At 40.5% G+C, this 24,955-nt stretch overlaps 1 pseudogene; it reads left to right on the top strand.

The window, feature by feature from the left end:
- The window catches only part of LOC118012658, a 68,360-nt pseudogene that overhangs the window by 972 nt on the left and 42,433 nt on the right, over positions 1-24,955 (top strand).

The following is a 24,955-nucleotide window of genomic DNA, read 5'->3' as shown; positions in this document are numbered from 1 at the left end:
GGGATGAACTTTCCTAAGAGGTGCAGACTGGTGGTGGGGTGGGGAGAGTTGGCCAATGATAACCCAATCCTACAAACAAAGCTATCCCTTGATGATTATCTCTTGCACAGCCACCATGGGCCAGCTTTCATCTTGACTTAGGAACATGGCTCCTTGGTAAAGAATAGAGACAAAGTGAGTCCTAATGGCTTCGGTTTCTACTGCAGCAGAACCAGTCAGCTAAGTGCTTGGGAGCTTATTTGAAACCCAAATGAGGACAAAATGTGCATGCAGATAGGCAGTGGTGTTCCTACTCTGGTACCTACAGGTCCTGTAATCATGTGAACCCAAAGTTTAGTGCTACTTCTCTTGGGGCAGAGTTAACAACGTGCAAATGAGAAGTCTCCTGGCATCTTAAGTGAGAGTTCTGTTTTCTGCTGCATTATACTTCGATTTAATGGTATTAAAATTTAGGTGATCTCTTATTTTCTCCCATTTTGTTTTTCTGCAGTTTGTGTACCAGCTAAAAATAAGTTTTCAGATAGAGATCTTAGAATGTCAGAGCTACATAATGGAGTACCCGTATATTCTTTTCATCTTGAGTTTTCCCTTACCCAGAGTTTTACCAGGTAAATATATGAAAATGAGGCTAGTGTCTAAAAGGCATGCTTTCCACTTAGCTCAGGTGGTCCCAGAAAATGTCATAGAATCTTTGTATTCATTTCCATGGCAACAGGCAACTCTATCACCAAGAACACCTCTCGCTTTTTTTCTTTAGGAAGGTTTGCTCTATATTTGAGATTGAAAGCCAACTTCTTCATTAATATTTATTTTTTGAAGCATTGTGATGCATTATGACTACTGAGATGACTTTGTTGCATATACTTGAGATGGGAAGTCAATCAATGTCTCTTCACTAAGGGAGCATATGTAATTAGAGGTTTTTGTATAGTGAGGCAGAAGAGACACAAAAGGAAGAAAGAAAATAACAAATCAGGCACTAAATGGAATGTACACATATACACAAACCTACACACATATGCTCACACGCACAACAACAAAATAGACACCGTAGTGTAACGAAGAGCTACTCTACATATATAAGCTGTGAAATGGAAGGGTTTATTTTCAGCCACCTTGACTGAAATTTGTGTTGGACATGAAAGCCATCATCAGTGGTATCTTTTCAAACACGGAGTGCCCGTTCTATAAGGGATCCTGGCAAGGGTCACCGGGGTATGACTTTTTCTGTGGATCCCTATTATTTTATCACATTTTCTATGATGTGACATGAGGGAAGCAAATTATTGGAGACATTATTAGATATAATCTATTAAAAGATTCTATTCCACAGCTTGTGAAAAGGAAACAAATATGAAAGGTGCACAAAGGAGAGCCTTAAAAAAAAAAAAAAAAAAACAATGCCTCTCCAACCCCCGGAGGCTAGTCTAGCATAGGACCCACTTGTAAGAAGATTTCTACATGGTTTCAGTGTGTGACCAAGACTGATTAGCTTAATCACCTTAGAGATCATTAGCATTTTATTCGATAAAGGAACGTTTTATTTCATAAAGGTGGCAGAATGTGAAGGGCAGGTTTGGGCCTGTTAAGGCTGACTGTCTTTCCATATATAAGTTTCCCAAGGCTGCTGTAACAAAATACAAATTGGGTGGCTTAAAACAACAGAAATTTATTCTCTTGCAGTTCTGGAGGCTGGAGGTTGGAAATCAAGGCTTCTGGCAATCTCTGGCATTCCTTGGCTTGTAGCTGCATCACTTTGCCTCGGTCTTTATGTGGCCTCTTTCTTTGTGCCTCCTCTGTCTCTGTTCCAAATTTTTGTATTTCTCTTATAAAGACAGCAGTCCCCGGATTTAGGGCTCACCCTAAATCTGAGATGATTTCATCTCCTGGTCCTTAATAATTACATCTGTGAAGACCCTATTTCCCAAATAAGCTTACATTCTGAGGTTATAGGTGGACATGAATATTGGGGGACACTATTCAGTCGTTACACTCTGCAATTGACACCTGGAGACACTAGTTATTTCTCAGTGAGAAAAGCGCGCCCCCATGTATCTTGTGAGAATATTGGCACAGAATGGTAGAGGCAGGTGAGGACAGGCAGCTGGGAGGCAGCTTTTCTGGGAGCCCTGACAAAACACAGGCAGGTCCTGAGGTAGGTTTCTAGGAGAACTTCTGTGGGATTCTAAGTGAGAAACAGAAGTTATGGAAATTCTTTTTTCTCTCAAGACAATTAGTCGTTTATGTGTAAGTATAAGAAGCCTTGTCTTCCTGTTTGTGCAAATTGGTTCAATAGGAGTTTATCGGATATTTGTTCTTTTTGTAGGCATAATGCCTACAGGCTTTGGGTGCATCAGGAAAAAGCTGTGGGCTCCAACTGGAGGAGTTGACCACCCACAGTGTGAAGTAAGCTTGTCTCCTGCCAGAGTAACTAGAAAGGCATACAGGAATACCCGTTTACTTGTCAGCTAATGACAAGGGTTTTAAGCGAAAAAGAAATAATACACAAAGGAAACGGGCAAAGGTTTTGACCAGGCAAAGAGAACCACCCCAAGGATTTGAGCTTGACAGTTGCAGGAGTTTCCTTCTGCAAAGAATAGACCACATGGAGACATGATCTCCCTTGCTCCCTAGAAGATAAAAAAAAAAAAAGACTCGCAGGTGTTGGTAAGTGGGAAGAAATCTGTTACTATCCCCAGGAAGAAGAACTGCTTCATACCCACCAGTGTTTGCTGGAAGGTAATGGAGGCAGAGAAGGTGGAATTGCTTGGTCTAATTGGAAGCACAGAGTCTGCCACAGGGTTGGTAGTACAAACTCAACAAGGCATAATTCACAGTTGGCAACTAAGGTTAGATAACTAACTGAAGCAATGTTTCAGACGGCGTTCCAGTAGCTTATTGATGGTCTGGTAAAGCTCAGATATACATCAATTGTGTCTGGGTCCAATGCTCTAAAATTTTGCTTTTAAAAGTTTTTAGAAAAAAATATTTTAAGAATGCAATTTCTTTTAGAAATGTTCTTTTATTTGGTTATCTAGAAATCAAGCAAATATAGATTGCTTGATCTATGTACCTGTGACATTCTCATCAATTTCAAGTCACTTGCAGTTAAGAAACTACGCTAATATATCCACGTGTACCATGGTTCCAAGGTATTTCTCTCCATCCTCCTATCTCTATATCTTTGTTCTTGGACTATGCTTTACAGCTTTTGCTGAGCCTATTTATTTGTACATGTGTTCCCATTTGCCTATAATGGCCTCCTTGTTAGGCGACTAAACCAAGTGAAATAACTTAAGATAATGGTGTTAGTTCAGACAGTACAGGCTTTTCCATTAATGTATTTAAAATTACCATATCAGGATTCAGAGTTGGTAGTGATGATATTTTCTTCCTAATTAAAATAAGCTCAGGGAAAGTATATTGAAAGGATTTGGCCCTATTCACTTTGGAAGTTTTCTGTTGAATAACCTCAAAAGACTTTCTAACTGTTAAATGTGCAAGACGGGGGCACTTTGAAGGTTGAATATACCTGGTGGGGGTACTTAGTTTCTTTGTATTCTAGTCCATTGGAATGTCTATGGATGTCAAGATGTTTCTCGAGGCTGCCTCAGCTTGTGGATACAAATGGAAGTCACTATACGTAAAACAATCCACATCTTTCTGCCTCTTGCCCTCTCAGTTGACAAAGGATCCATAGTCCCACTTTGAAAACCTCACTCAGTTATTTCTGGGAGCCTCAGGTAAGCTTCACACAGGTTCACAAGCACCTTTCTCATACAGTCTCCCATTTTGACCCTTCTCCAAGAATTTGTTCTTGGGGATACCATGGGACATACGTACTGGAATGACAGCATTGTCACAACAGTGCATACAGGGGTTGTATCACTTTGGTATGGATTTCCTCCTGGAGGCAAACTTAGAGTAGTATGGCTATAGTAGAAGTTTAGATTTCTTCATCCAAAAGTATTTTGGCTAGTTTAAGAAGTGTTATATGCTATAAGGTGCTGTATGTCTGTATGTCCTAAGCTCAGTAATTCAATATTTGATATTTTCATACTACTACCAAAGAAAAACTTATTTGCCTTCTTTAAAAAGAGTAAGTTCAACATTTTAGGTGATGGTGGTATCTGAAGCCAGGTGGAATTTTATATCTGGAGGAAATTAGAAAAGCTAAAAATCCAGCTGTTAATTCTTGTACTACTAGTATTTCTCTCTTGAAGTTCAGTTAATAACTTTCCTTTATGCTACTAAAGGGATTTCTAGAACTGTGATGTTACATTGTAAATTTTCTTGTTACAAAGTCATTCTATTTATATTTGGTCTTTATTATGTTCCTCTGGAATAGAGAGAGCCATGGGTATTAGCCTCCTTTTGTATTTGAAGACCCAGATGTGTAGGAAGTCACTTGAACGTCCAAGATCATGCAGCTTGCATGAGGTGAAGGCAGGTTTTGCATCCGGATCTCTTGGCTCCAAATCTGACACTTTTCCTTAGGTAGCCTTTAGTGGGTGGGAACAAGTGACCCTTTTTCTTTGTACTCAATATTTGGGTATTCTTTCTATGGGAATAGCAAGATTTGGTTGCTCCTGATAGGCTGGCATGCAAAGGACAACACATAGCAATCTTGACTCTCTGACTTGAAGAAAAACTAACTGTAAGACACATGAGAAGATGTTCAACATCACTCATCATTCGGGAAATGCAAATCAAAACTACAATGCAACATCACCATGTAACAGTCAGAATGGCTAAAATAAACACAAGAAACATCAAGGGTTAGTGAGGATGTGGAAAAAACGAACCCCTTCCTGCACTGTTGGTGGGAGTGCAAACTGGTGCAGCCACTGCGAAAAGCAGTAAGGAAGTTCCTCGGAAAGTTAAAAATAGAGCTACCCTACAGTCCAATAATCACACTACTAGGTATTTCCCCCCAAAATACAAAACCACTAATCCAAAGGGATGCATGCACCCTTATGTTTATTGCAGCATTATTTACAATAGCCAAGATATGGAAGCAGCCCAAGTCTCAGGCGACTGATGAATAAAGGGGTGTGTGTATGTGTAATATATATATAAAGATGTGGTGTAACGGAATATTACTCATTCATAAAAAGAATGCAGTCTTGCCATTTGCAATAACATGGTTGGAGCTAGAGAGTCTAATGCTAAGTGCAGTAAGTTAGAGAAAGAAATACCATATGATTTCACTCATAAGTGAATTTAAGAAACAAAACAAATGAGCAAAGGAGAAAAAAGAGACAAACCAAGAAACAGACTCTTAGTTCTAGAGAACAAACTGATAGTTGGGGGGGGATGGGTGAAATAGGTGATGGGGAAAAAGGAGGGCCCCTGTTGTGATGAGCACCGGGTGATGTAAAGTGTTGAATCACTATTGTACACTTGAAACTAATATTACACTGTAGGTTAACTATAAAAAACAAAACCAAACCCTAACTTTGAGAGCCTACCATGTGCCAAATATCAAACAGTTCTCCACAGCTGCCCTATGAAGTAGATATTCTCACTGTTTTTACAGATGAATTACAGATCCAAACAGGTTTAAGAAAATTGCCCAAGGCCTCAGCTGGAGAGTACAAAAGTCAGAACTGAGACCCAGCTCTTCTTCTTCTTCTTTCCATTACATCACCGTTGCCTCTTCCATGTGTTTAGATGGAATCGGACAATAAAGGGATAAAGGAAACAAGTCGTGGGAAAAAGCCTGTCCTCAGGATGACAGTAGACAGTAAGGTCATCACGTGTATATGAGCCTCAGCAAAGGTTAGACCCTGGGCTGGCCTGATTCCCAAGTGGAAGGGCACTGCCTCTACTGTGTGACTTAAGAACCCCTGACAGATTCCTAAATAATCTTAAAAATATTTCCTCCCATAAACATGCTGGAGACGGTATCTTGGGGTCCTTTTTAAAAATCCGTATGCGTCTGGAAGGATAATCTACATTAGGGTTAATTTGCTTAACGAGAGATGAGGGAAGGGACGTCGCGGCTCTCTGCCATGAGCTCTCCATTAAGGTCGTCGAGGATAAAAACCACACAGCCGGTGTGTCGGAAAGGGGTTGGGGTGCAGGAGCTGACCCAAGGCCGAACAGAGGAAGAGGGGCCATTAGCTGCTGGGGCCCCATGGCCCTGTGTGAGGTTGTGGAAGAGACAACGAAGGAGAGAAGCCCAGTTTTGCCTATTTTACCATTTATTTTACTGCCACTCCTACTTACACTTGTCTCCCGACATAATTTCCGTGGACATTCCAGAAGTTTTCCTTCATCATTAAAAAGCAATGCATTTTAGGGCACCTGGGTGGCTCAGTCGGTTGGGCGACTGCCTTCGGCTCAGGTCATGATCCTGGAGTCCCGGGATCAAGTCCCGCATCGGGCTCCCTGCTCGGCGGGGAGTCTGCTTCTCCCTCTGACCTTCCTCCTTCTCATGCTCTCTGTCTCTCATTCTCTCTCTCTCAAATAAATAAATAAAATCTTAAAAAAAAAAAAGCAATGCATTTTATTTTCATAGACCAGAATTTCGAACATTCTGTGAATTCTGATTCATTATTTCACCTCACTCGATCAACAGGATCACTCAACAGCAAAACATTATCACTTGATTAATAAAAGCAAACTCCTGACGGTTCACTTTGGAGAAATACTGACTCATACTTGCTTGTTTCCTTTCCTAACGCCGTAGCATACTAACATTCTGCTCTTGGCGTTTGGCAGAATCTAACCACTGCCACAGCCGTTCCCGAAACTCTCCCGTTGTGAATCACACAGCTGGCGGCCCACACTCCTGCTTCTGCAGACAATCCTTTTAAGCTCACAGCACCATAAACAGGATTTTCAGCCCCTGTTGTCTGCCTCAGTATCTTCTTCCAGTTTCTTGCTGCGTTACACCCATAACTGGTCAAGCGTACCCATAATTAATGGATAGTTTCCTACTTTCTCTTTCTGAATACAATATACAGTTTCTTCCTAATAGGTCAGGTAGGTGGCTTTACGTTTTACCTTAATTTTTAGCTAAAATCTGCCACCCAGCATCCTCTTGCACAATGTGACAAAGCTTTGAAACCTTGGCCAGCACGTGAAAAACAAATAAATTAGTGAAGTTGATCTGTTTGTAATTACGGGACCTGATTTCTTTTCCCAAGTCTTGTGTTTCCTGCCTAGCAAAACGGCAGAAGAGACAATTTTATTTTGCATCCTGATTTTTTTTATAAATTTCTTTAATAAGAATCTTAGATAACTATATTAAATCATGCTCACCCTACAAGGGTCAGTGTGCGGACAGGACAGCAGCATCGAGCCATTAGCTCATCCAGGGTTAGCCTCGGTTTCAGAGAGTGCCGGCCACTGTCGCACCCTTTCCTGGTGAGCCTGCAGCTAATGAGTGAGCCAGACACGAGTATAAATCACCAACCATCTGGACCTGACGCAGGACATCTCTGAAGAAGGGACACGGACTCCAGAGCACCCCTCCATGTTGGCCAAAGTTTTGCTGGGCCTCTGTCACATTTGATCATCCCCCTGCCCAGTCCTGCCTCTTCCCCTTTCCTTTCACAGGTGTTGACCTTAGTACCTGCTTCCCAAGACTCCAGACTCTGACAGACACTATTTATTTTAAGTAAGTCTACATGAGGCAGTCAGGGTCAGATGGGGCAGCTGAAGCCCAATGGGGGCAAACACTGTAGGCCCATTCGCAGGGAGGCCTGAGGCTCTGGCTTTGATGTCTGCCAGAGGAGTGCTGTGAAGAGACAGCTTTGTCTTCCTAACTAGCTCCACCCTCAAGATTAGAGCCTTGGAGATTAAAGGACTGCAGGTTGTTTACAGCCTGGTGTTGGTGGTTGGGGTTTTGCATGGTGTAGCTCCTTCCTGTCTTGAGAAGGAAACTAGAGTAGAGGTTAAATGTATGGGCGTTGTACTCAGGCAGGTCTGGGTTTTTAATAGCTTTATTGAGATATAATTGACATATTATAAACTACACATTTAAAGTGTTTGACTAGATAGATACCCGCCTATGAAACCACCAGCACAATCAAGAAAATGATCATATCTATTATCCCTAAAATTTTTTCTTATCCAGTTGTGATCCTTCCCACCTGCCCCTTCCTACCCTATGCCCCATCTCCAAGCAACAACTCATTCATACTTTATTATCGATTTGCCATTTTCCAGAAATTTTATATAATTGGAATCATTCAGCATATATATGTGTATTTTTTTAGTCTGGCTTTTTTCAGCATAATTATTTTGAAATTCACTTATGTTGTTGCCTGCATCAGTCATGCATTCCTTTGTATTGCAGAGTAAAATTTTATTGTATGGATTTACCATAGTTTATCCACATTGATGGACATTTGAGTTTCCGGGTTTTTGTTTCTTTTTACAACTATAAATCTGCTATGAACATTTGTGTGCAGGTTTTTGTGGTGCATTTGTGTTTATTTCTCCAGGAAGGGATCAGCAAACTTTTCCTATAAAAGGACAGATGATAATTTAGGCCTTGCTGGACATTTAATCTCTGTGGCAGCTCCTCAATTCTCCCACTGAAGTATGAGAAAAGCCCTCACATACATGAAATAATGACTGTGTTCCAGTAAAACTTTATTTACAAAAACATAGGACTCTTGCTCTAGGCTAAATACTTAAAAGGGGGACTGCTGGATCATATGGAAAGTGTATGTTTAACTTTATAAGGAACTGCCAAACTGTTTCCAAGAATGGCTCACCTATTTTGCAGTCTCATTAAGAACATATGAGAATTCTAGTTGCTCCATATCTTCAATGTTAAAAATTGGATAGTGTGAGTCCTCCAACTTTGTTGCTTATCAAAATGACTTTGGCTGTGATAATGGCTTTGCCTCCCCACATGCATTTGAGAATTGGTTTGCCTGCATCTGAAAAAACTTCTGGGATTTTGGCTGGAATTACATTAAATATACAGACCAACTTGGGTAGCATTGACATCTCAACTATTGAATCTCCCAATCTATGAAGATGTTCATGGGGCAGAATGGCCTATAGTTGTCTTTTTTGGTACTATCTTCATCTAGTTCCGTAGTGCTGCCTCATAATATGAATTATTTTCTGGAAGAAATTGTATAGAATTGGTGTCATTTACCTTCATAAAAAATATTTTCACTGGGTAAAGAATTCCAGCTTGCCCTTTTTTTTTGTTTGTTTTTAGTACTTTGAAAGTGTTCCTTTACTGTTTTCTAGCTTACATTGTTTCCTGCAAGAAATCTACTGTGACTCTTCTCTGTTTCTCCTTACATATGTTTGTAAATATGTATGCTTTTCTTTTTTTTTAAGATTTTATTTATTTATTTGACAGAGAGATAGCGAGAGCAGGAACACAAGCAGGGGGAGTGGGAGAGTGAGAAACAGGCTTCCCGCTGAGCAGGGAGCCCGATGCGGGACTCGATCCCAGGACCCTGGGATCATGACCTGAGCCGAAGGCAGATGCTTAAAGACTGAGCCACCCAGGCGCCCCTCTTTGTAAATATGTATGCTTTTAAGAAATTCTCTTTATCACTGGTTTTGAGAATTTATGATGTGTCTTGTTATAATTTTCTTCATGTTTCTGTCTTTTTTTTTTTCCTTAGAGGGAAGGTGGGGGAGGGGCAGAGGGAGAGAGAGAATCTTAAGCAGACTCCATGCCCAGCGTGGAGCCCAATGCTCCATCTCACAATCCTGAGATCATGACCTGAGCTGAAATCAAGATTCGGATGCTTAACAGACTGAGCCACCCAAGTGCCCTTCTTCATCTTTCTTTTGCTTGAATTTGTTGAGCTTCTTGATCTATGGGGTTATAGTTTTCATGAAATGTGGAAAAATTTTGACCTTTATATCTTAAAATATTTTCTGTCTCTTTCTGCCCTTTTAGGACAGTAATTATCCATATATTTAGCTCCTTGAGGTGGCCCCACAGTTCATGGATGCTCTGCTTATTTTTTTTTTCCAGTCTTTTTTCTCATGGTATTTCATTTTGGATAGTTTATATTGCTATGTCTTCAAGTTCACTGATTTTTGTCCTACAGTGTCTAACCTGATGTTAATGCCATCAGTGTGTTTTTCATCTCCGACATCTCTTAAATGTTCACGTTCAGTCATCTTTACATCTTCCATGTCTTAACATGTTTAACTTTTCCTCTAATTTACCTGGTGTATAGAACACAGTTATAATAATAGTTATGGTACAGTTACAATAATAAAATAATAAAATGATACTGTTTTACTGTCTTTATCTGCTATTTGTCATCTATATAATTTCTGAATTAGTTTTGATTTTCTTACTACGTTGTAGTTTTTGCTTCTTTACATGACTGGCAGGTTTTGATTGGATGCCAGACACTGTATATTATATCTTAGTGGGTGCTATACACTTTGTATTCCTTTACATATTCTGCAACATTCTGCAATATTTTGCAGTGCAGTTACTTAGGAACACTTTGATCTTTTGTGCCTTGCCTTTGAGCTTTGTTAGAGCATTTAGCCAAGGATTATATTCTCCCTACTATTTTAGGCAAGAGACTTAGTTCTCTAAGAAATGCTCCATGAATTATGAGGTTTTCTACTTTGTTGGGAGTAGACACTGTTCTTGATTCTGTGTGATCTCTGGACACTCTTCCCACCAATCATTTGCATATCTCTGCCACTCCCCACGCCACTCATCTGATCCTTGCCAGGCTTTAAGTAGTTTCCTCAAATGCATGTGCTCATTAGTAATCAACCAAACACTTGAGGGGGTTCCTCTGCAGATTCTGGGGTTCTCTCTCTATGTAGCTATCACCTTTCCAGTGTTCTGTCTTGTAAACTTAAGCAATGTGGAGTCCTTAGAGTCTCAATTCTATATTCTCAACTCAGGGAGACGGCTAGGCTCTGCTTGGGCTTCCCCTCCCATCACAGTCTGGAAACTTTAGGCAATAAAGTCGGGTATTCATATGGCCATGTCATTTATTTCCTGTGTCTCAAAGGTCATTGTTTTTTGTTGCCTGATGTGTAATGTAATGGAAGGCTTTGTTTCATGTGTTATGTTTATTTATTTATTTATTTATTTTAGTTGTTTGACACAAGAAGATAAATCTGATCTCTGTTATTTCATACTGGTCAGAAGTGCAAGTTGGAGATGAAGAAATAGATGAACAGAGCCCACAACTTTGCTCAATTCACAAGTCTTAAATCCTTCCATATCCTTAGATGTAGAATTGAAAGGACTTTGTGGAAACAGCTTCTGGCGCATATTCTCTGGGAACACATGTCTAGTTGAGTTTGGCAAGTGCCAGCCCTCCTGCGGTTCATAACTTTCCATTTGGCCTGATGCTATAGCTGTGATGATGACTTTTATCTCTGTGGCATGGCTACCAGGTTATATTCCTATCCAGGGCAGACATAAGTGCATTCCTGTTGCTGACAGCCCTGTAAGGTGAGTAGATTCTCACTGTTGAGTAGATTTCATTTTTTACTGGGATGTAAGGCTCTACCTTCTATTTTGGGTTAATATTTTAATAATTTCCACATAGAGTAGCTCACAGATGCTCTGACCTAACTATAATGTGTCTCCAAATTTGCAGCAATAAATTTTGCAAAAAAATTGGTTTATAACATAAAGAGGCAGAATTTAAAGTGGAAAATATGGTGGTGCTCTCTCTGGTCTGAGGGAGGTACTTTGGACCTTGTCCCCTTATATGAACACAAGTGACCGTGCTTCCTTCTTTCTCTGGGTACCAACCTCAGGTCCTTCTGTAATAGACACTGGCTGTTCTTATGGCCCAGGATGACAGTTAGTGTCCTGGAACATGTCCTTAACTACTGTTTCAGGATTGCACAGGGTGCCCATTAGCTAAACAGCAATATTGTAATTAGTGACAAATTTACTCAGGAACTCTAGCCAAAAAAAAAAAAAAAAAAAAAAAGAATAGTAGAGGGGGATGGAAGAAACAAGAATAGCAGGGTATTCTGCTAGGGCTACCATAACAAAGTACCACAGAATAAACAATAGAAATATATTTTCTCACAGTTGTGGAGGCTAGAAATCTGAGATCAAATTGCTGGGAGGTTTGGTTTCTCCTGAGGCCTCTCTCTTTGGTTTGCAGGTCAACACCTGTTCTTTATGTCCTCACATGGCTTTTCTCTGTGTGAGGGTATCCCTGGTCTCTCCTGTGTCCTAATCTCTTCTTCTTAAAAGGACACCTTAAGATTGGGTTAGGGCTCATCTAATTACCTTCACTTAACTACCTCTTTGAAGGCCCTGTCTCCAAACACAGTCACTGAGGTACAGGAGGTTAGGGCTTCAACATTATGAATTTGGGGGAGACACAGTTCAGTCCTTAGTAAGCAGAGTGTTGATCTTTGTGATTCTGCCTGATGGGTACATGGGAGTTCATTATGTATTCCTACTCTTGCATTATGTTTGAATATTTTCGTAGTGAAAAATTAAAATACTAAAGAAGTTAAAGGGACTTGAGCTAACATGGGGAAAAATTGTGCCCAAACAAATATTTGTGTCATTCTTCATGAAAGTGTTGCTTTTCCATTTATTGTCCTTTTGTGACATGGTCAACGCACACACAGACACACACATTGTAACCTTAAGCACCCTGAATTCTTGGAGGACAGTCCCTTCTATCCTCTCTAGACAATGTCTCAACTACAACAAGGCTCTCCTCAACAACATAATAAAAATGGTAATTAGCATTTGTATAGGGTTTTGAAAAGGGATTGCACACATTTCCCACATACGTCCCATTTGAGCCCCTGGGAGGCAGGCAGTGTGAATGATTTTATCCCCAAAGTAGGGATGAGGAAAGAAGTGTCTGGGTCAGTGACTTGCAGTGCCAGATCAAGCACCAGCTCTTCTGATTCCAGCCACAATGACTTCCCCTAGGGGTGTTTCCTTTGTGAGAGAACAAGGAGTTATAACTTCCATATTATTTTGCTCTCTCTCTATTGCAAGAAACTGTGGTTGAATGATGATACCTCTGAAAATGACCCTTTTAAAATTGCTGCCAGTTTTTATTAAGAGTTGCTACTTCAAATTGGCATGTGAATCTATCAGTTCCAAAACCTACTTTCATGTTTAGCTAAGTGTGTTTAATACCCGAAGTGCTGAGCCTTAAGATGGTTTTACCATTTTGGGATGATTAAATTTATGACAGGGACACGCAGGACAATTTTATGCTGTGTAGTATATTTTGCTTTTTAATGCAATAGGCAGTTTTAAGTATCACCTTTTTTAGGAATACTGCTTTTTCAGGTCTATTAATTATCTTGATATGAACTGAAATACAGTTCATTTCAAGAGAAGGCTAGACTATAAATTAGGAAAATCTTTTCTGTGAACTTTTTACCTTCATTTCTTTCCTCTGATACATCCTTTCATCATTTTAGTTAGGAAACAATTTATATGTACTGCAAGAATTCACAATGATTTTTTCCCCCATGGACTAGAATACCAAATTCTGCTTTCTCAAATAACATGTGCAATAGGGAGAACTATTAGAAAGAGAAAAAGAAAAACTGTTTTTCTCCTTCTTATGGACTACCTCCTTTCACTTCCCATCACCCATCCCAGGAAGGAGAGACCAACCTTGAGGGGGCTTGTGGAGGTTGAGCCCCCTCCCTGCCCTTTTCCCCACCTTGCCTTCAGTTTGCTGGGTGGAGTAAATAGTTTAAGGGTTGGGGTGCCTGGCTGGCTCAGTTAGTAGAGCATACAACTCTTGATCTAGAGGTTATAAGTTCAAGCCCCACATTCGGTGTAGAGATTACTTAAAAATAGAATCTTTAAAAAACAAAACAGGCCGGTTTAAGGGTTTCTAGGTCATTGAGATGGATTAGCCTGGATTTTTCTAGAGGTAGAGGAGTTTGATGGTTGGATAAGATATAAGTGGAGAGACGGAAGAGATTGAAAGTCACCTTCAGAGAATAGGGAGATAATGTGGCCTGGGGATTATATACTTGCATGCAGTGGTCTCATAAGGGATGGCTGGACAATGGCCATGGCCCTGGACACTAAGTGCTGAGGCCCTGAGGGCAGCAGCGAGGGTCGCTATGGCTAAGCCTGCCATTGAGGAGAGAGCTGTGGGAAGCAGTGCCTCAGAGGACTCAGATTGCAGGCCTTGAGGGATAGCAGCACAAGGTTGGGTAGCAGAGGGAATGACAGCTTTAATGACAACTACCATAAACTACCAAGTCCCAGTTCTGTTATGTCCTATTAATTCACTCATTGATTGTCCTCTAGTTAATTTCTCATTATTTGTTGTGAGTATAATGAATGGTTCGATGACTTTTTCTGGGGGCTATTATTAAATCTCCCAGATTCTGAAATAATGCTGAAGAGGACTCCAAATTGTGTCTGGTTCCAATTTCTTGCCACCCTTGCTTCCTGTTTGTGTCTCAAACTTTAGCAGCAGCCTCTCTCTCTCTCTCTTTTTTTTTTTTTAAGCAGACACCTGTATGCAAAGAAATTTATTCATAGCTTCTAGATCTTTGTATCATTTGAAATGCTTTTGGCTGTGTTCTGGTTTTCTATTGTTGCTTAACAACAACAACAACAACAACACCAAAAACCCCAGAAAACTTAGTGTTTTAAAATTTATTCTCTTTCATAGTTCTAGTTGATGGGATTCAGCTGGGTGGTTCTTGTTTCAGATCTTTCATGTGGTTACAGTGAGATGACCGTTTTGGCTGGAGCCATCTAATGCTCGATGACTAAGCAATAGGAAACTAATACAAGAAAGAAGACAAATAAGTAATTAAAATACAAAATAGAAAATTATGTAACAGTTTTAGAGCACTTTACACGTAGTTCAAAGGCCTTTCTATATCTGTTATCTCTTACAACAATACATTAACTATATTCTGACTTTTAATTAGACAGCTAGGCAGGTATAGATGGTGGCTAGATTAAGAAAGACATTTATAGGAGAGGTTATTATTGAAGGAAGAACGTGATTTCTGTGATTGTAAAAGATAGGAGGAAGGACTCTCCACTCTAAGGGAACAGCATAGACAAAAAATTCCAGACCATGGGTTTATGGTAAAGGAAAACAGCCTAGGAACTAGAATAAGGGATACCTGGAAGACTGAAAGAGGGAGAGAGTTTATGAAATAGAAGTGAAATTTTACGAGACCTACTCACTGGGGAAAGACACAATTGGGAAGTCCTGGCTATGTACGACTTGTTCAGAGCAACACACCCGACTGCAAACCATGTCGTCATACATGTGCCTTTATCATGTTACTGAATTGGCAAATTTACTTGTTATTCAAAATGGCAACAACTAGTCCTGGCCGGGAAAAAGTTGCTTTTTCTCAATTCATCAGGAACAGGTCCTCGAGTACTAGAACAATGTCACATGTTATTAGAGACCTAGGGTTAGATATTAAGCCCAGCACCGGAGGTGAAAATCATGAAGTGTCAAATAACCTTTGAAAATCCCTTAGGAAAGTGTCATGGTGGAGATCAACATACCATCTCTTACAGGTCCAGCAAAGTGGTTCAGTAATTGAGAACCAGGTAAAGTGACTGTGTTTAGATGACTTACTATACAAAAAACCCTTAAACGTTTGAACAGAATAGCTCAGAAAGATGTTCATATCATGAGAGGCATGTGGGCGCCAAGTGGCCGAGGGAACAATGGATTCACATTCCCACTTGGGGAAGCTCAGTAGGTGGAAAGCTATGGACTATTTCTCATTCTTGTTCTCTTTCTTGCTCTCATATCCTCTAACACCCCACTCGTTCCTTGTTGTGGAGAAGAAATAGGTGAATGTGTGGATGTTAAGCATGTATATGATTGTCCACCTGCTGGTGGCAGGACCATCTTTCCTGTTTGGAGAGCCTGGGCTGAATAGCTTGAGGAAAATTTTGGAAGACTCCTCATTTCCCCACCTCTTGGGTCTGGCAAGCAGCCAGCTTCCCTTCCTTCCTGCCCTGCTCCAGTTCCTCTTTAGAACCAACAATGACTGGCAGACTGAAGGTATTTCTAGGCCCCAAATGGGCCTCCACTGCCGAAGTGGCCACTAGAGATCATGAAGCTTGCTCTTCCTGAACTCTTTGTGGTGCCAGGCTACATGCTATGTGGCGGGGACACTGTGGAAAACGACGGAGTCGCAAACCACATCTCAACTAAAAACCAAGAGTTGAACCCGTCACCAGTCTTTGCACCTTATGATACACATGAAAACTTGTGTCTGTCTCGCATGCTTGAAGCCGTGCTATGTGGTAGCTCCCTATCGATTGCTTTCATATAAAGCTATCAGTAAAATAAGAATTCATGAAATTAGGAAACACGCAGAAGGACCATGACAAAAATACTTGTCAAGCATAGTTTCAAATGTTACATAAATTTGGGGTTGCACGAGGAGCAGCCATGGAATGAGGGGTGGCAGTGGTGGCATGAGGAGTGGGGGCAGCAGCATGAGGGACCACCTGGTTGGGACTGCCTGCCCCCTTCCGCCTCTTGCCTGGGGGGCTGGGTTCAGTGTGTGCTCCTGCCACAGGTAGGGGGCCAGGCTCTACAAGCGGTTCCACAGAGCCGTCCAGGTGAGGCACAGGACAGTCCTGGGGGAGGTGGAGAGGGGCACGCTCCGTGCTCTAAGCGGCTGGGAATGTGGGGGACCCTGGCCCATGCAAGCCTACCGCAGTCATGCCATGCATTGCCTGCCTCAGGACCTTACACGCTGGAAACCCACCCCCACACCCCGTAGTTCTCTACCCACGGCCTGACTTGGTGCAGTGCTGCGGGTGCCCCTGAGACATTTGTGTCCAACCTCGTCGACTCACATGCTTTCGCCTGCATGGCCATGTACCAGAGCAGCTGGGAGGGAAGCAAGGCTGCACCATCACCTTAGTGTGCAGGTGCCCAGGTGGTGTGGCAGGAGATTAGGTAGTCATCTCTTCCCTGACAGCTTGCAGTGTCAGTGGGCCCTGCTTGGCCTGCAGTCTGGGTAAGTAACTCTACAGTGCTTACCATTTAATTTAACTCCATACAGATACTATGGGGTAGGTACCATTATACCCATTTTACTGATGAAGAAACCAAGGCACAGACAAAGTAAGAGCCTTGGTGTATCGCAGTATTACATCTTCTTTGAATGTTTGGTGGAATTAACCTGTGAAACCATCTGGTCTTGGACTTTTGTTTGTTGGGAGGTTTTGGTTACAGATTCAATCTCCTTACTAGAAATTGATCTCTTCAGATTTGCTGTTTCTTCATGATTCAGTCTTAGAAGATTGTGTGTTTCTAGCAATTTATCCATTTCATCTAGGTTATCCGATTTGTTGTAGATTCCGATCAAGATGAATCACTGTCCTTTCCGAAGTAATCAAGTGACCGTTCCTTAAAGGATGGTGCCATATTGGGGAGTTAGGGTAAGTTTCTATTAATGGCAACTAGCCACACGGCAGTCCCAGTAGCTGACACAGCCTTGGAGCCCATGCTCTTGGCCTGTGTATTGCATCCATTCCTGCCATTGGGACTGCTTCTTTCCCCTACCCATGGGGCAGCACTGCCATGACCCATGAAAGGAACTAACCAAGGTCAACTGGCCAGGTCGTTTTGCTTCCTTGTGAACTTAGCCTCTACTCTGTAAGCCAATGAAAGGTCCTCTTTACTGTGGAGGAGATGTTCAAGTGTGCCCCATACCACTGGGTCCCTAGAAAAATTCAGTGATTTGGTAAGCTCTTAAATCTTCCTAGAGTTTATCTTTTAGCCTAAGGATTGTACATGTTTTACCAAGATGTCTGGGACATTTGCCACTTTTGGCTCAGTTTGATTGACCTGATAGATCTATATTGAGGACTAATGTGAAGTTCATGGACATATTTAGGCAGACCAGATACTTCTGGACTATATTTGGACTCATGGTCCACTATATGAGTGCATACAATATACACTTGAAAAAGCATGCATTTTTATAATTATTAGGCTTAATGTTATATAAATATATGGTAATCAAGTTATATGATTACATGTTCAATTCTGTTTCACCATATATCACTGTATATTCTATTTTATATATCACTATAAATATTTTTTTAGGTTCTCTATTCATTACTGAACAGGGTATTATTTCCAACTATGAATGTGCATTGGTCTATTTTTCCATCTCATCTGTCCTTGTTTTTTTAAATGTATCTTAGAGTTCTATTATTAGATTCACAGCCATTTAGGATTTATATATTAACCATTTTATGATTCTGATAGGTTCCTACTTATCTTGTTTATACTCTTTAAGTCAACTTTGTCTGCTATTAAGATAACATACCATATTTCTTATGCTTAGTGTTTGCTAATTATGCAGTTCCATCCTTTTACATTCAACCTAGCTTGCTTTGTATAAAGTACAGACTCTTGAGACCACAAAGTAGTTGGGTCTTGCCTTTTTATCCAGTCTGACAATCTCTGCCTTTTCCTTAGAATGTTCAGTCCATTTACATTTAATGTCACTATTAATATAGTTTGGTTGGATTCACCTATTTGCAATGTGTTCTATAGTGATACTACTTGGTTTTGATTTTCTTTCCCCTTTCCCTAACTTCTTTGGAGTTAACCATATATGTTTTATTATTCAATCTTCTTCATAGACTTTCTAGTTGTATGTTATATTATTTTTTAAGCTTTCCTAGCGATGATGATGTGCTCATTAACCCACCAAGTTAGCTTAGATTAAGTATTATACAATTGCAAGTAAAATGTGAGCACAATAGTGAAATTCCATTTATCCCCTATCCCTGGTGGTATTGTTTTCATATATTTTACATCTGTTTATGAAATAAACCCTACAATATAATGTTATAAAAGTGTTATAAATTTGTGTTTTAAAATCATTTAAATTTGTCATCATTCTAAAAAAATGTGCAACCATAAATATCTTGTGGCACATCCATTACCTATTTACCTGGTTTCATCCTCACATATTCTTCAAAAATCCTACCCACAACCCTGTAAATTTTATGGAAGGAGAAGCCTAGAGAATTCATGCCACCCTCAGCCTCCAGACTGGGCATTGTCTTAAAGCCCCCTGTTGTCCTTCTTTATGGTGGGCTTTGGTGTTCACCGTCTTTATGGGTTGTTTACTTTTAGTTCCTTTAATCTTATAATGGTAGGGCTGATGAAGCCTGCTCAGATACAACCCAGGCACTCCTGTCCCTTTCTCCTGTCTTCATCTCTGCCCCCTGTCCCACCACAAGGTTTCAGCCCTTGTCTATCTTTGCTACTTTACAGGACCAGTGACCCTAGTGGTGTGCATCTACTCATGGGGGATTGAGCATGGGGAGATTAATGTCTGTGTGAATGGGAAGGTATTAGGAACTGTCAGAATCCTTTATCTTTCATTTCCTTCCATGATAATAGAGACATTGGACTCCAGTGTTGCAAGCCAAGACTACTTCAAGATTTTCTTCCACCTTTCTTTTTATTTCATTTTTTAAAAAGATTTTATTTATTTATTTGACAGAGAGACAGTGAGAGAGAGAACACAAGCAGGGGGCATTGGGAGAGGGAGAAGCAGGCTCCCCGCTGAGCAGGGAGCCCGGTGTGGGGCTCGATCCCAGGACCCTGGGATCATGACCTGAGCCAAAGGCAGATGCTTAACAACTGAGCTGCCCAGGCACCCCATTTCTTCCACCTTTCTTATAACACTTGCTTTCAGAAGTGAGGAAGTGGTTGAGATTCTCCTTCAGTCATTCATGTCCATTTCCATTGATGCTACAGTCTGAGCAATAAATAACTCTTGGCTTTTCTCTCTGTCAGCTTTCCCAATATCCTCTGCCTTTTAGCACATCTACAGTTGCCTCTGGTCCAAGTTACTAGAAAGAGAACTCTTTAGCATTCTAGGTCCCCCTCAGCTTATTTTTATTTTAAAATCACACACCCGATACTCCTGTTATAGTTATGTGTATCATACTTTCTTATTTGGATTATTGCAGTAGTTTTCTATGTGGTCCTCTCCCTCTCATTAGCCTTAACTTTCTCTCCCTGCACCAAGCCATCAGCCAAATTTAGCTTTCAGAAAAGGAATTCTGATCAAGCCATATCCCTGCTTGAAATCTTTCATCAACTTTCCCAGTTTGTAAGATAAAGGCTTCCCTCATGTAAGTCTCTGTTCAAATGCCCTAATCAGAAAGACCTTTCCTTACTACCCTATCTCAGATAGCACCTACCCCTCACTCTGTGTCTCCTTATCCTGGTTTATTTTCCTTCTTATCACTATATGCCACATTATATATGTTTGTTGTCAACCTCCACTAGGATGTAAGCTCCATGAAGGGTTTCTCTCTCTATTTACTGCTGTGTGTTGGCATGTAGTTAGGTGTTCAATAAATAGTTGTTGATTGTTAAATGTAGAGTGAAAATAAGATAAAAATATTTTTCAAAATCCATTTGCCACTCACATCGAGAGTCTCTAGCCCTGCTGCCCTCCACCATGCCCCCACCTCATACTTACTAGCTTCTGCATACAGAATATGCCATGCCCTTTTGGATATTTATAACATGGGGCAAATTTTTCTTTTTGCTTAGGCTTGTCTTCCCTTCCTAAACTTCCCCAATCAAACAAATTTGGAATCCCTTCCCATCATTCAAGATGAAGCCCAAACATTACCTTGTCTCTAAACACTGTCCTCATTCTGCTCCACAGCCCCATCCAAACACCCTCACTTCTCCCACCAGGGAAGAAGGCTCCTTTTTCTTTTTTTAATATTTTATTTATTTATTTGAGAGAGAGAATGAGAGAGAGAGAGCACATGAGAGGGGGGAGGGTCAGAGGGAGAAGCAGGCTCCCCGCCGAGCAGGGAGCCCGATGTGGGACTCGATCCCGGGACTCCAGGATCATGACCTGAGCCGAAGGCAGTCGCTTAACCAACTGAGCCACCCAGGCGCCCGAAGGCTCCTTTTTCTAATACTCCTTTCTCTCATCCTTTGGGACTTGGAGCAGAGTTCTCCTTTGACATGGAACACGGCAGCTATCTGTTTTTTAGAAAGCAGCAGAGAGTTCTGGTTATGAGTATGGGATCTAGACTTGCATTGCTAAGATTTAAATGATGGCTTCATGATTGACTGTGACTTTAGGCTTGTTGCTTAATTTCTGTTTCTAAGTGTTCGTCTATTAAAATGAGAAGAATAATGGTAGCTATATAGACAGAAGGACATAATACAATTAATTAATGGTATCATTGATAATGATGGTGTTCTTCTCCGTGACTGTGAGTGCATTGTGCGCAAAAAGTAGTTTTCTCTTGGTGTTTAGCAAAGCCTCCACCTTCAAGGAAACTCATCAGTATTCTTTATTTCTCTCTTTTTTTTTTCTTGATTCCCCTTTCCTTCCCTTCCCCTCCCCCTTTTTCTTTTCAGCACAAACTATTATTTAGTATTTGTTATGGTCAGCCACCATGTTAGATACATTCACATATGTATAAAAGGAATTCTATTATAGTGCAAAAGGTATGTTGATAGAGGTAGAAACAAAGTTTGGTGCTTTGGGAATTGTCTGTGGATGAGCTACCACATGAGCTAAGTCTTAAACCACAACTAGAATATAGACTGATTTCATTTAGAAAGTGATAACTACATTATTTTGTAATAACAGTTTAAAGGGCATATTTAACATGAGGGAGCAAAAATATCATAGGCAAATAAAATTTCATTTTTAATATCTTGGGTCTCTAAAGGAATCTAATATTGTAGTTTAAGTCCCACTGATTCTGAGTAGGTATTGGAATTTATTTTTGATTCTACTTTTGCCTAACTTCAGACACACTTTTTAGTAGCCAAAGGATGAGCTGGAGCTCCTGGTTCTCTTTCTTCCTCCCCTTTTCTTTGTCCTTGTACCCATTTTTATTCTCCAATCTAGTCCTCAATTTATCCAAGTAGTTTTGTCATCTTTAGAAAATATATTCTGCAGTCAGTCTCCTTATTTATTAAAATCTTTAATAATTGATATTTTTATTTCTCACATCTATATTAAGTGCACATAATTTTTAAACCTACTGTGGATTCTTCCATATAACTCAATATCTTTTCTGTGTGTGATAGAAAAAGCACAGAGGGTAATGTCTCTGCCACTTATTTGCAGTTTGATCATGGGCAAATACACTGACCTCTCTGAACATTGATTTCCTTATTTGAAAATTGGGGCTGCTCATACTGACCTCACAGAATTAGTTTTCCGGAGAAGTAAATCTCATAAACATGAAGTGTTTGACACAGTACCTGACTCAGAAGACAAGCACTTCGTGAAAACTTAAACTCTCAGTGACTATGGAGAACTTAACGTTATGGCTCAGAGAGGTGGTGGCAGCTGTTTATTCTTCTTACAGAATAGACGGCTTAGTTTTATCATCTCTTTCTAATCTAGTCTCATTCCAACCTTCCTTCTTCCCAACGGGCTTTAGTAATATTGTCAGAAAAATCTAGACAGACCTGGAGAGGAGGAGGAGAACGTGTTCATAAAAGCCCAAAGGCTCTTTCAGTGAGGGATGGGCCCTAATTTTGCTGTGCCTTCATCTATGATGTTGCTTATTTGTAATTTTTGAAGAGCAGGCACCATATCTTATTTGGATTCCTCAGACCTTCACTTCATCTTTGCAGTGGGACATATATTAGAATAGTAACTACAGTCCCTGGCCACACATAATGTTTTAGGGTCCCTGCAGTGGTAGGAGTGTACTGATGGGTAGCTCATGGATGTGGTATTACTTCAGGTTTTTCATTGATGGGAATGCTGCATGGGGAGAAATCAGAACTGGAAGGAGGGCAAAGCAGTACCACTTGAGACTGTCTCCTAATTCTTCCTTCCTTGCTTACTAGTTAGATTTTAGGAAGAGGGAGAATGAGAGGAAACAAATGGAAAGATGCCAGGAGACAGGTTGTTCTAGAATAATTTCTATAGGTTCAAAAAGGAGGGAAGGAGCGAAATGGAATAAAACTGCCAAGAGAGCTGAGGCCTGTTTGTCCCATCTCTAGTCCTAGAGCCGCTACACTCTGGGACACATACCAAAGGCGGAAAGCTTGCTCTTCCATGATCAGATCTCTCTGGTTTAAATAGCCAAAATACTTCAGCCTATTATTCCCTCTTAATTCAGTGCTAGAATCGCAGGTTCTCAATAATTCACTCTAAGTAGGTATAGAATGTCAATGATCTTATACTGACACAGTGAATTTGGCAGGGCTATAGATGAAGGAAATTTGCAGAAGTAATTACCAAAGTTGGATCACAAATCCCTTATCATTACTGTAAAAACTGAAGCTGGGTGACAAATGCCAAGGAGATAACCTTGTCTCATCTGTGGTAGACATAAGCCGGTCTGAACTAACAGTGCCTTCAGGTGTTTAGGTATTAGTAAGAATTCTTTTGGAAAGAGCAAAGTGCATTTTCAGTTCTGCAGCACAAGGAACAAACATGCACAGCCAAATAATTGAGATCTGTTTTCTCAAAATTGTCCATTGCTGAGGTGGAGCTTACTAGTTATCCACTAAAACTGTTTGTCTTTTTATATTGAGCACATGGCTGGACTACATTTCTCAGACTTTCTTGCAGTCAGGTGTACCCATGTGACTAAGGTGTCATAATGGAATGTGACTGGGAGTAAATGTGTCCATTTTACCTAGAACTCAAGGCAGTGGGCAGTACTCCTCTAGGTGTTCTTCTCTTCTCTTTGTCTCTTCTCCTCTATGTTCTCCTCTCCTCTGTGATGGTCAGTTCTGTTGGTCAACTGGGCTAAGCTGTCATCCCCAGTTATTCAATAAAACACAAATATAGGTGTTGCTGTAAAGATATTTTGTAGATGTGATTAATATCTGAATTGACCTTAAGTAAACAGAAACTATCCTTGAGATTGGACTTATCCAATCAGTTGAAAGGCTTTAAGAGAGAATTGATATTTTCTTGAGGAAGAAGAAATTCTATGCGGGAACTGAAACTTCAGTTTCTGCCTGAGAATTTCTAGCCTGCCCTTCCAGAGAGCCTGCCCTGTGGATTTTGAACTTGCCTAGCCATAATCCCGTAAACCCATTCCTTGCAATAAATCTCTTAATATATATTTATTCTCTTGATTCTATTTTTCTGTTGGAATCCTGACTGATACATCCTGTATATTCTTTTCTCCTGTATGTTCCCTTCTATTTCATGTTCTCTTCTCATTTCCCACTGGCTTGAACCCATAGTGATACAGTTTTGACCATGTTGATAGTGACACTATCCCTAAGAGTGGAGGAGCAGTGTGAGTGGAGGGACTTGGGTTCCTGAGTGTCCACATGGAGAACTGCCTTGACAACCTGGATAACCCACATCAGGACTGTTATATGAGGGAAATGTTTTTTTTTTCTTTAAGCCATTCTCTTTATAAGTCTCTTTGTTACACCTACCTTTTACCCTAACTAATTGATTACTATTTTAAAAGTACTGTTGTTTTTGCTGTTCTTATTTATGTATATTGTTGTGACTGAGAATTCAGATATCAGTCTTTATTTGGGGTATTCCCATAGGTATTGTCTATGGTCAAACAGGCTTAGTCTGTGAGACATTCAACAAATATTGAATGCTAACTTATACTAAATGGTCTGGAAATACAACAACATAAAAATCAGATGGTGTCAGTGCCATCACTGAGCTTACTAGTAGAAGACAGTAACAGAAGGAAATGCAGAGTCTACAATTTGTTCAAGAAACAGAAAGATGCTCGGTATGGTAGAGGATGGAGTGTGACATAGGATGGGCTTGGAGAGAGATGCAAGAAACAAGTAATATACGGTCTTTCAAGCCATGTTAAAGCATTTGGGCTTTATCCTCAGAATAATGAAAGAGTAAGGGTTATATTTGCATTTTTCAAAGATAAAATCTGGCTGTACTGTGGAGAATGGAGAACAGCAAGAATACAAGCAAGAAAAGCCATTAAGAGGCCATGACAGTAATCTAGCCTGCGGAGGATACCTGGAAGGACAGTGGTGCC

The sequence above is a fragment of the Mirounga leonina genome, unplaced genomic scaffold (genome assembly GCF_011800145.1).
Source record: "Mirounga leonina isolate KUSES-001 unplaced genomic scaffold, KU_Mleo_1.0 Mir_151, whole genome shotgun sequence".
NCBI lineage: Eukaryota > Metazoa > Chordata > Mammalia > Carnivora > Phocidae > Mirounga > Mirounga leonina.
Note: the sequence above shows the minus strand (reverse complement) of the source record. Positions and strands in the feature narration are given on the sequence as shown.